General features: G+C 41.9%; 1 pseudogene; it reads left to right on the forward strand.

Moving 5' to 3' along the window:
- LOC122612834 overlaps positions 1-7,946 on the forward strand; it is a 29,660-nt pseudogene extending 21,714 nt beyond the window's left edge.
- Positions 7,947-13,530: the final 5,584 nt, after the last annotated feature.

The following is a 13,530-nucleotide window of genomic DNA, read 5'->3' on the forward strand; positions in this document are numbered from 1 at the left end:
TCCACGAATTTGCGAACATATTTGGTCATTTTATCAAACCAACAAAGCTCGTACATCTTCTCAAGAGTTTTCTCCCATGCAAGGTGCATGATTGACTCGTGGACATTGTTGACAGCGGACCACCTAAATGGCTTTGGTATTATAGGCAGACAACGAGACTTTCCGTTTCTTTGGATTTTCCTATACAGACAGAAGTTCGAAGCTTTGAGCCAAATCTCCGGGCTATTCGTCATTACGTAATTTAGAAACAATAGAACAGTTTTTTCGTCTCTTTGCTGTTCACCAGATTGCAATAATGTTGGTTTTGTTAGATGACGAACGCTCAGGACATACTGTAGAAACATGTCAATCTTTTCCGCACTTGTTGTAGGTCACAGTAGACCGGTCTTTTCCTTCCATGTAACCAGAGTGTTGTTTTCCGGGTTGCTGGGTATGAGCTGTCACTGTTTTTGAGCGACATTCCGCCTTATAGTATCCAGTTTTTCCGCAATTATGACACTTGAAATGAGAATAGAGCTTAACTCGTTTTCCTGGCGGCGCTGATGTATTGTCATTGGGATGCTGGTCCGGTCTAGCGTCAAACGAATAAGCTTTTAGTTCTTGGTGCAACTCGTTCCGGTGTTGATATTTGTGGTAAAAACTAAACGCCTCAAACGCCTGTCAATTCGAGCTGCATGCGCCAGCGCAACAGAGACTGCAATTTGTTCTACAGTTAGCGACTTCCACCTGGCCATAAGCGAAGTAACCATTCGGCTTCCATATTATGACAAGCTCTCTCCTTCTGCAGGGTATCCATTCAGCAGATTCAGAACTGCTGCAGCTAATGTCTCTGTTCCAGCAAAATGTGGCAGAAACAATTCTCGGAACTGAGTCCATGTTATGCCAAGAAAGCACGTCTGAGACAGCCAATGAGACGCGCTCCCTTCCAGTGACTTGCTGAGGGTCATCACAAGAGCGCTGCCGTCCAGTTGGTTTTCGGACAATATGTAATCCATCGTTGAGCACCAGGATTGAACGTCTGAACCTGTGCGTTCAGGATTAAACTTTGGCAATACGACAGCATTTGGGTTTCTTGGATCTCTTTGTGAGTTGGCACTTGTTTTAGCAGTTCAGAAAAATGGCGATTTTGCGACTCCAAAATTGTCAGCAAATTATTTTCATTATTGAAAGTAGGAGTAGGCGATCCCACTTCTGATGTCGGAATCGGAGCGAGGCATGTATATCTTCCTTTGCGATTAAAAACTCAGTGCCCAGTTCCAGAGTTGCAATAATGCGTAGAACCTAAGTCTACCCGCAATCCAACGCACTTTGGTGACTTATTTCACTCCGCACACATCAATACCAACACACAAAATGACATTTTTCCCAAATCCTGGTTAGTCCCATTTTTAACGGGAATATAACTATCTCTCTCTCGCTCCCGACCGCGACCAGACTACGTTCGAAATAAACTTTTTACAGTGATTTGCCACGCTTTCAAGAGGTAGAGAATGCGTATTTAAGGAATATGCAAAACGAAATAAGCAAGTACAAAGTAACAGAAAAGTAACACAAAGTAACCACTTGCCCAGTAAAACTTTGAATAAGTCTCCTACCTACAATTTAGGGTTTAAAAGGAGCTGAAATACCTTATTAGAAAGGTTAAACAATTCACATTTTAGGAAATAAAAATAATCACAATTGTTCTATAAATTCTTAACTTATTTAAGGAACTTTATTAAAAATGAAAAATACAAAAATAATAGCACCACTTTATAAACAATGCTTTAAGATTAAAATATAAACTTAACAGTAGCAAATTCATTAATAACAAGTGATTGTATATTAAAACAAGAGAGAACGCTATAGTCGAGTTCCCCGACTATCTGATACCCGTTACTCAGCTAGTGGAAGTGCGAAGGAGAGTCTTTAACACTGACAGTTTTTGGAGGCTTGTAGGCGTTAAAGTGGGCGTGGCAAAAAGTTCTTTGGCAAATCGATAGAAATTTACAAGACTAATACAAAAATGAAAAAATATCAAAACATTTTTCAAAAGTGTGGGGGTGGCAGTTTTGGGCGGTTTGTGGGCGTTAGAGTGGGCGTGGCAAAAAGTTTTTTGACAAATCGATAGAAATTTACAAGACTAATACAAAAATGAAAAAATATCAAAACCCTTTTCAAAAGTGTGGGCGTGGCAGTTTTTGCCGGTTTGTGGGCGTTAGAATGGGCGTGGCAACATGAATCGACAAACTTGCGCTGCGTCTATGCCCCTGGAGTCTGTATGCTTAATCTCAACTTCTCATCTCTAGCTTTTGTAGTTCCTGAGATCTCGACGTTCATACGGACGGACAGACGGACGGACAGACGGACATGGCCAGATCGACTCGGCTACTGATCCTGATCAAGAATATATATACTTTATATGGTCGGAAATGCTTCCTTCTGCCTGTTACATACTTTTCAACGAATCTAGTATACCCTTTTACTCTACGAGTAACGGGTATAACTACGCCCATCCCATTTATTTAATATTTGGTAGTGTATTCTTTACTAGCAATAACAGCTGCGCAACGTTTTGGCATGGAGTCAACCAGGTCCTGGCAGCGTTTTGGGATTATATTGCTCCAGGACTACTCAATCACGGTCCATAGAATTTCGTTATTAGTTGGCTTAAAAGCTGATACTGCCTTTTTAATATCCCAAAAAGGCTTTCGATGGGATTTAGGTCTGGCGACTGCGCAGGCCACTCCAGAACATGAACTGATTTATTTTGGATCCATTCCTTGGCTTTCCTGCTGGTATGCTTGGGGTCATTGATTTGTTGGAATACCCATTTTAGCGGCATATCGTATTCAGAAAAGGGTAGCATCACCGTCTCCAAAATATTCACATACACTTGTTGATCCATTATGGTTTTTATACTATGTATTGGTCCAACTCCATAGTACAAAACATGCCCATACCATTACACTGGATCCTCCCTGTTTAATTGTTTTTAATGTGTAATTGGGATTATATTCGGGGTTCTTAGGTAGCCTTACATACGATTAAGGTCCATTGCCACCAAAAAAAACCACCTTGCTCTCATCTGACCATAAAAAGTTCGTCCATTTTTCGCATGGCCAATTTAAATGTTCCTTGACGAACTTAAGGCGCTTGGGTATATGTCTCCCATTTAAAAGAGGGACTTTCCTTTGACTACAGCCTTTTAAACCATGTTCCCTTAGATATGTGTGAACTGTTTGCACTGTTGCGGATATGTTGAGATCCTTTTTCAGTTCGGTAGCAGCTTTAAATGGATCCTTCTTGCTCTCTGGCACTAGCCTTTTGAAGAGATGGGTGCCCAATGATGGTTTCTCCCACGTTTTTCGGGATTCTCGTTGTAGTGATTGTATTTTCTATCATTTGTTTTAGCATTGAAGATTAGACCAATATTTCTTTGTGATTTTCCTTCAGAAATTGTTTTTTGATCAGGTCACGTTTGTCTGAAGTGCAATGCTTTCCTCGTCCCATTTTAATTATTTTTTTTAGGTATGTTTAAAAAATAATGTTGGAAATAGAAATACAAATGTCAAGTTTTATAACCATGCTTTTCACCAAAACAAACCTCCGACTAGTATTGAATATCGATAGTGGTGCTATTATGTTTTCGCCTCATTTTAGACCTTGCCACCCAAAAAAAATTATAGAAAATAAATAAATGGACAATTCAAACTTTTTTTTTTACTTTTTGGATGGGAAAAATATCTAGCATTATGCAAATAATCAGTATTGGTACTATCGGTACCTCAACCTTAATTTATTTGATCGAGAACAAAATACGTTATGGTGGTGCTATTATTTTTTCGCAACTGTATATATTCATTATAAGATCAATAGCCGAGTCGATTGGCATGTCCGTCTGTCCGTCCGTCTGTTCGTTCGTATGAACGTCGAGATCTCAAGAACTACAAAAGCTAGAATGTTGAGACTAAGCGTACAGTTTCCAGAGATATAGATGCAGCGCAAGTTTGTCGATTCATGTTGCCACGCCCACTCTAACGCCCACAAAAAGACCTAAACTGACACGCCCACACTTTTAAAAATGTTTTGAAATTTTTTATTGGTATTGTAAATTTCTATCGATCTGCAAAAAAAAACTTTTAGCCACACCTGCCCCAACGCCCACAAACGCCCTAAACTCCCACGCCCACACTTTTGAAAATCTTTTTATATTATTCACATTTTTGTTAGTCTTGAACACTTCCACTAGCTGTAACGGGTATCAGATAGTCGGGAACTCGACTATAGCGTTCTCTCTTGTTTTTAAATAGTGCATAAAGACAGGATTTATTTATCAAACGAATATTATCAGTATTCCTGGGTTCTGACCTACAGGTCATGAATTTCTTTCGAAAGGTCAAGGTGATTTACTGCTACAATTAGCCATCATCGCACATGATGACGACAATGCATGATAGAATACATCTCGGTAAACAAAATCCTTGGGTGAGCGTGGTTGGTGAGTTTTAGGAAAATCCATTGGAAGCGCGCAATAAGCTCACAACACGATTCTTATTGAGTTGAGGGTGGTCAACAAGGACATCTTAAATTTTCATTTTAATATTAAAATATGTTTATCCATTAACGAACTTCCTTTTAATACGTATTAAGTCCATTGCCAATGGCAAGATTTTGTAGTTTAGTTAAGATATACTAATTATATATATGGGAAGGCAAATGAAAAATCAATTTCAAGTGGTTACCACTAAACACACTGAAATCGTTGTGTCCACCAAAGAATTGCAAGGAGCCTGGATTTTCTGGGCTTAATGCTAAAGGTTATGGAGGGACGCCGAATACCGGTGATCAGGAACGAATTAGATCCTTAAAGTTGGCACCCGCTGCGAGTCTCTGGAATCATCCCGCTCTCCGAATCCTCGGAGCATCCATCAGGGGATTACTTGTGGCCGTTTTCTGAAAATCTACAACAACTAGAGGCCGACACTCCTTGTCCAGCTTCAAGGATCACTCAACGAAATAATAGTTTGGCGATCAGTAGCTGTACTCCCAACTGTTAGTGCAGTAGGAATTCAACTCAGTAGTAAATCCTTCAACCAACTGGATATGGTTCAATCAATTGAACGGTTTTGAAAATCGTATTGGCCAACAACCCAAGTCATATACATGTAGGAATTAAAAATAAAGTCAGAAGAGCCAGTGGGACGAGAGACGCATAGAAAGCATAAAGAAAATAGAGAGATAGAGATCAATGTAATTAACAAGGGCAGTAGGTTCCGAAATCTCAAGCGTAACACATTTAACCACACACTTTTGTAAACTCATAAAGTTAAAAAACCCTGGGTTACATACATATTCTAATATATATTCATTAAAAAAATTCATTAAATGAATTGGAAATTCACATTTAAATATTAAATTTTACTCATGGTCACAGTTCGCACTGGCTTAAAAAACTTTTGCCTTTTTATTGCTTTATTATTGGCCTTTAAGAATGAAAACCAAAAACCAAGTTTTACCAACTTTCAGTTCCGTTTTTTCATAATCCTTGTTCCTGAGTACAATTTTGAAATAAATTCGGAAACTGTGCATCGCAATAAACCAATTCAATATAGTGTTTTTTAGTTACATAGTGATATGAATTCTCTAATACAATAAATGTAACTATTGTTTATTTCTGTTACAGATTTGCTCTTCCTCCAATCCCTTCAACTATCGCCTTGCCATGTGCCATTTAAATCCCCTGCGTTATTGTTTAGCCCAGTGGCCACAGCTTTCGCTGGTGTTACAAGAACTTACCAATTGGCCTATTGTCATACTGTTTGGAGCGCAACGCTCGCCGTAAGCTTGCTACAGTTTACGGGCATGAAAAATGCATGCCGATGAGACGTTGGAATCGTTCTTCCCCTTTGATCCTTATGTACTTAAGTTGTGAGTATACCTATACAATTCTCTGGATATAAATAATACGCTTTATGCATTTCAAGATCAAAAAAGTATATTGAGGCCAATTATATGGTTTACCAGAGTAATGACACGGATGAGTGGGTATATGGGTCTATTAAATACGACCATTCTAGAAAACGTGGTGACTCGGAAATGCTAGAAGAAGACAATTCCTAATAGCGGACAAACGCCAAAAGAATTTCGAACTGTCTAAAAGTCAAGAATTGGACAAACAATTTCCCTTCGATCCTCACCAGGATTTTACGAATAAGTTGTACTTATGTTTGCTTCGAATTACCAATAAAAAAAAAATTAGAAATGTAATTAATAAAAAAACTGACCTTAGCATTGATATTGATATCTATAAACTTGAGATCTAAGGTAATTGTGATGTTGTAGATTGTTAAACTTTAATCCCCTATTAATAAGTTCTTAAACTTTTAAAAGCTCTTTAGATTCGCGAACAGACGTCCTTTGTCTTTTCGAATTATGGTTATAGTCGTGGAATTTGACCGTTCGCCCATTCAATAATACGAGCCTTTATGACATGCTCACGTTGGTCACGTGAGATCCAAGGTTTTACTAAAATCCTGTTACTTCAGTGTTACTTTTCCTAATGCTAAAATATTTTACCATTTTACGTCGCTTTGCAGGGCGGTAATGTGATGCGCATTATAATACATCACACTATAAAACGAATTAGCTGCTGTTTGGAAAGAGAATAGAAATGTATATGTTTGTTATAGAAGTGTATATGTAAATGTTGCAATAAAGCTATGCATAAGCCCACCTAGTTTTATAAAGCTATTTTCCCTAATGGGCGCTTGTATTGTATATTGCCTATGAGCTTAGCGCTCAGTGATAAGATTCTGAACCGTTTCTTCTCTTGCTAATGAGAACAATCTGGCGGCTTTCCTTTGTAGCTTTTCAGGCTCACCCTAATCAGTCCAGATTGACTTTTCCCTTGTGTAATGCACATATTACTTATGGTTTGTTATTAACTTAAGTTCTACAAACGGCGTCATATGTATTTCTTAAAAAAAAAATTGTGGCGGTAGGTGCACTCCCATTGTAAGAAAAGTTGTCTTCTACGGGTAATCACAATATAATAAAACGCATTTACTTTCAGCTTGTATTAGCAGTATATTAAACTATTGTGGTTGTTTTATTTCTGTTTTTATGGCTTTAAATAAATGTCACAAATTTGTTATGCTGGGTCTAGATACAAATCTTCTTGGTTATCGGCGCAAAAGTTAAAGCAGATGGTCGGGCTTTTGTGAGACTTCAGACTAATTACCTAAAAGTCATCATTTTCGGGATCTAGTACATGGTATTTCATATGACTTATATAAAACTCTTCGTTTTAATCCTTCTATAATCAGAATACACTTCTTGCAAGCAACCATTTGCAAGAATCTTTTGCAAATATGAAAAGCCCCGAAAGCTTTCTTCGTCCTTTCCGCGAATGTTCTTCTTTTAGAAGGCCAAACAACGCCTGACGCAATCATTTGAGCCTGAGCTGCATGCTTCTCAATGTTAGGTACCTAAGTAAGATTATATCAGTTTGCTTACTTCGTGCTCAACCGATCGGGGCGAATATTATTATTATAAACAAAATGATGTTTCTGCATTCAGTAATTAAAAAATAAAATATTCTATTTTCTATGTCTTGTATTAAAAAGCAAAAATTTGAGGCGCCAATGCGGCGCACAATTAACCGACTCGTTATTCCGAGCATCGTCGCGAACTCATTCGTGCACTGTTTCGCCGTTGGGATGGTAAATTTTTTAATGTGGTGAAGGCCGCCAACATTTGACAAATCCGTTTTACTCAATGTCTCACTCAGTCAGTCACAACTTTGAGTAGAGGTACCAAATGCTGCTTTGACTGTATTTATGCAGACCTCTATTATGCATGAAAAGCTCTCTATTCAGACAAAATATATATTCTTGATCAGGATCAATAGCGGAGCCGATCTGGCCCTGTTCGTCCGTGTGAACGCCGAGATTCAGGAACTATAAAAGCTGAAAATTGAGATTAAAATAATAGATTCTAGATTCGGCACGGCAAGTTTGTTGGCCCACAAGCCGCCCAAAAGTTCCACGCCCACTCTAACGTCACAAAACCTCCAAAGACTGTCAGTGTTAAAATTTCTCCTTCCACTTCCACTAGCTTAGTAACGGGTATCTGATAGTCGGGGAACTCGTTCTCTCTTGTTATGTAATATGCAGAAGCAAGCGGTTCGACCACATAAAGTATATATATTCTTGATCAGCCGAGTCGATCTGGCCATGTCCGTCCGACTGTCCGTCGTCGTTCGTCGGTCCGTCCGTCTGTCGTCCGTCGTATGAACGTCTAGATCTCAGGAACTCTAAAAGGTAGAATTGAATACAGCATGACCCATGTTGCCACGCCCACTCTAACGTCCACAAACCGCCCAAACGCCTACACTTTTGAAAAGTGCGTTCATATTTTGTAATTTTTGATTAGTCTTGTAAATTTTAATCGATTTACCAAAAAACTTTTTGTCACTCCCACCCTAACGCACTAAAATCGTTGAATACTGCCAAGCCTACACTTTTGAAAAAGTTTTCATATTTTTCACATTTTTGTTAGTCTTCTAAATGCTCTCGAATTGCTAAAAACATTTGGCACGTCCACTCTAACGCCCACAAACGCCAAAGACTGTCAGTGTTAAAATTTCTTCTTCGCACTTCCACTAGCTTAGAACGGTATCAGATAGTCGGGAAACTCGACATATAGCTTCTCACTTGATTTTACTTGAAAACTAATAATTTGTTCTAATAAATATACTAAATAATTAAAAACCTTCTTATACAAAACAAATTATTATAATAATGATAATTTAATACATAAATTTTTCAACAAAATAGGATTTCTTTTATAGAAATAATTTATAGATAAAAATTAATAATTATAATATAAAAAACCTGTTTCTTGAGGGAAGTTTGCGGACACTTGCACCTAAGAATCGCTGCCTACGACTATTTTTCCACGTCACAAACCACTCTAACGATAATAATTCTAGTATAATGTTGTATGAAATTTGTTATGTTTTATTATGTAATATTCAGCTAATACTATCTATGCTGTATTGGCACAATTATCATGTTAAGGCAATGCAAAATTAGAGTTTTTATATGTTGCCAATTTAACGAAAATAATATAGATTCAAAGTCCATAAATTTACAATACATGAGCACACGTGTGCGTTTATATGTTGCACTATGGGATATTTGACCACTAATTCTGAACTAAATTATTAACTCAATAACGGAGTGAACAAAAATTAGAGAAAGCCTGAAGCGAGATTTAGAGCTAGCACAAAAAAAACGTGCAATACGTTGTGACGCGCCGAGACGCGCACGTAGTAATATAAGGACAAAACATGAAGTAAATATTTAGTTAGAAAAACATGAAGTTAAAAAAACATGAAGTAAATAAAGATTTAGTTGAAACGAATAAAAATGGATTCAAAATAAATGAAGTAAAACATACAACCCGCATTCAAATTCAAACACAGTGCGCGCGCGCGCCAAGATCACGCGCAACGGTCACACTGGAACATAGATCGACGATAATTCAGCATTAAATCAGTTGGGATATGCGGGCACCACCCCTCTAGAAGGCATTCAGTTCGGCCGGCGATCGGCAACAAGACCTCCAGGAGGAGCTACCAGGAGCAAGATCAGCGGTAAGGAATCGACAGAGCCACAGGAGGCGGGCAAGGAGGTGGTAACTAACTAACCATAGTAGTCTTTGCATATTACGTCTCATTCTCCGGCTCGGTTCACCGATCCGCGTGTGCCATAGCAGACCTTAACGGCCTCTAAACTCTTCTCATCCTTAGCAGACCTCAACGGCCTCTAAACTCTTCTCATACATGGCAGACCTCAACGGCCTCTAAACTCTTCTCATCCTTAGCAGACCTCAACGGCCTCTAAACTCTTCTCATACATAGCAGACCTCAACGGCCTCTAAACTCTTCTCATACATGGCAGACCTCAACGGCCTCTAAACTCTTCTCATACATAGCAGACCTTAACGGCCTCTAAACTCTTCTCATCCTTAGCAGACCTCAACGGCCTCTAAACTCTTCTCATACATAGCAGACCTCAACGGCCTCTAAACTCTTCTCATACATGGCAGACCTCAACGGCCTCTAAACTCTTCTCATCCTTAGCAGACCTCAACGGCCTCTAAACTCTTCTCATACATAGCAGACCTCAACGGCCTCCAAACTCTTCTCATACATAGCAGACCTCAACGGCCTCTAAACTCTTATCATACATAGCAGACCTAATCGGCCTCTGAACTGTTCTTAAAACTGTTCTCACCGTTGGCAGACCTAACCGGCCTCTAAACTGTTAATTGGCAGACCGGCGCGGTCTCTTCCAACTATCTCTCGTTCACAGGCAGTGGGGAAACTAACGGCGACGTGACTCGACGACCGAGTAGGCGGCCATCTTGGGAGTCCGGCACCCACCCATATCCATCGCAGAGCGGTACAACCCCTTCCGGGACGAGACCAGACGCGCCCGAGCCAACCCGCCGATCTCGCCACGAGGACTGCAGCCTTTCTGAAGCGACTGGGAACACTCTGTTTTATTTACAAATAAAGACCCAATTATTGTATCATTCTCTCGTCTTCCTCTCTGGGACCCGGGTCGGACTCTCTTCCAGCAACCCCACCTGAATCAAATAAATATCTGAGACGACTCCTGGCCATCCTTGAGCCATCCGAGCACTGACAGATCGTCACAGTGGCGCCCGAACAGGTGTAGGGGTTACAAGAGAGAACTGACACCGAGAAAAGAATGTCGGGGTGGGTGTACCTGGCAACGAAAGTCGAACTAACGAGATACGCAGCCGAGTTCGGATTGGAAACGTCAGGAAAGAGCGAGGAATTGAGGCGGACATTAGCCACATTCGCGAAAGGAACGGATCACAGCGGAGCAGTGAAAGAGAGACTCGCAGAATTAAAACGGAGATACACGAAGGACAGGAGTCCGGCGCGCAGTGCAACACTACTAGTAGTAACGGAGGAAATGGAGGAGGAAAACGACAAGAAGGTGGAGCGGAGGGTAGAAACAGAAATTGTGGATCGAGTACGAAGCTGGGGTATCAGGTTCCAAGGATCAAGCAACCCGTTTGAATTTATCAGTAAGATGGAGCAGTGGGCGACCGGGTATGGAATTCACACGGACCAGCTCGTCCAGACGATGCCCTTTATATTGGAAGGAGCCGCAAGCGATTGGTGGAATACCACACCGACCAGGATAAACAGCTGGGCAGAGCTGACGACAGAACTCCTGGAGTACTTCCTACCACCGAGATATGAGGAACAGGTGGAAATGCAGATCACACAGCTGCGCCAGCGGGAGTCGAAACCGCTACGAGAGCTTGCGGAAACTGATGCGGTTCACAAGGCTATCGGAAGAACTGAAACTCGATCGGATCTACCAGAACTGTAGAAGCAAGATAAAGCTATACACGCGGAGAACAGGATTCGAGACGCTAACACAGTTCCTCCAGTTGGCAGAAGAAGTGGAGGAGAAAGAAGCCTCCGAAGGCCAAACATAGGCCGAGCCACCTAGGCAGCAGCGAGTACAGTCAGAAATCTGCATGCGGTGTGGCGGAACTGGACACGCGGCAAGTACCTGCAACAATCCTCCGAGGCTGTTCTGCTGGGTCTGCGGAAGGAACGGGATCAGGACGACGGAGTGCTGCAGAACGGGCCGGGAAACGCCGGATGCCTGAGCAGGTGAAGCTGGCAGCTCAGGCGGCGACACAAGAGCCAGCACGAGAGACGAGTTAAGCTGAGACGGATTCCAGATAGTGGCCAAGATAAGGATAGGGAGCAAGATGACGAAGGGAGTCGTGGACACGGGAGCGTCACGGAGTGCGATAAGTATGGGCAGGTACAGAGACCTGAGGAAACAAGGCAAGTGGAGCGGGGAACGGTCCGAGATAACGCTGGCCAATGGAGGAAGCAGAACACGGTGGGAAAGTTTACAGCCGGAATCAATTTCGGAGGAGATCTTTCCAAATATCATTTATGGTACTGGCACACGTATCAGGAGGGGTACTTTCGGGATGGACTTTCTGGCCGGAGCCGGTAGTGTGTTACGATGTGGCGAACTGGAGCTAGATATAACGGCACTGGGCGACAAGGAAAGCGAGGGAAGCCCGGAGAGCAGTCGACCGACGAGGAAATGGAGGAACCTACGGATGGAGCAGGACAAACGTTTCTGGAGACACACAGGCAAGTATTCGAAAAAATGAAGGGTGTGAGTAACATTACGAAACATAAGATATACTTAAAAGACGAGAAACCGATCAAGCAAAGGTATTACCCGAGGAACCCAAAGCAACAGGCGATCATCAACGACCAGGTGGATGAGCTAATAGCGTTAGGGCTTATAGAACCGTCCCGAAGTCCGTATAGTACACCGGTGGTGCTGGTTAGGAAGAAGAACAACGAGTGGAGAATTTGCATAGACTACCGATTGTTGAACGATAAAACGGAAAAGGACGCCTATCCAGTGCCCAGAATGAACTATATCCTGGACCAGTTAAGAGAGGCGAAATTTAAGCACGATCGACCTGAAATCAGGATATTGGCAGATCCCCTTGGAAGAAGACAGTCGGCAATACACAGCCTTCACGGTACCCGGACGGGGTCTCTTTCAGTGGAAGGTGATGCCATTTGGGCTAGCCACAGCACCGGCACATTCCAAAGAGCGCTGGATACCATCATCGGACCCGAAATGGAACCGTTCGCGTTCGCATACTTGGACGATATCGTTGTGATCGGACGGAGTAAGAAGGAGCACTTGGAAAAACTGCGGGAAGTGTTCAGAAGGTTGCAACGAGCCAACTTACGGATCAACCCGGATAAATGCCACTTCTTCCAAAAGGAACTTAATTACCTTGGGCACGTGGTGAGCGACCGGGGAATTAGAAGACCCAGAGAAGGTATCAGATCCAGGATATACCGATTCCGACTACGACAAAGGAGGTGCATAGCTTTCTGGGGATGGCGTCGTGGTATAGACGGATTATACCCAACTTTACGGAGAAAGCCGTGGCACTCCAGAACCTGACTAGGAAAGGGCAAAAGTTCGAATGGAATCGGAACACCAAGCATCCTTCACCATTCTAAAGCAGAGCTGCACACCGGTGCTGGCATGTCCAGACTTCACGACAGTTTAAGCTCCAGACAGATGCCAGCGACCTGGGAATAGGAGCCGTGTTGACACAGGACGGGTCAGACGGGGAACGCAAGCAGAAAGCTGAGCCCGGTGGAACGAAACTACAGCGCAACAGAAAAGGAGTGTCTGACGATATATTGGGGATAAACAAGTACAAGATGTATTTGGAAGGCTATCGTTTCATAGTAGTGACAGACCACATGGCTCTAAAGTGGTTAAACTCGATAGAAAGTCCCTCAGGAAGAGTGCACGATGGGCACTCGGACTGCAACCATTCCAATTTGAGGTGCAGTATAGAAAAGGAAAGTTAAACGCAGTAGCGGATGCGCTGTCCAGGATCCCCAATCCCCAGTTAAAGACAATCGGGACG

This window comes from Drosophila teissieri, chromosome 2R (assembly GCF_016746235.2).
Source record: "Drosophila teissieri strain GT53w chromosome 2R, Prin_Dtei_1.1, whole genome shotgun sequence".
In the NCBI taxonomy this organism is placed as follows: domain Eukaryota; kingdom Metazoa; phylum Arthropoda; class Insecta; order Diptera; family Drosophilidae; genus Drosophila; species Drosophila teissieri.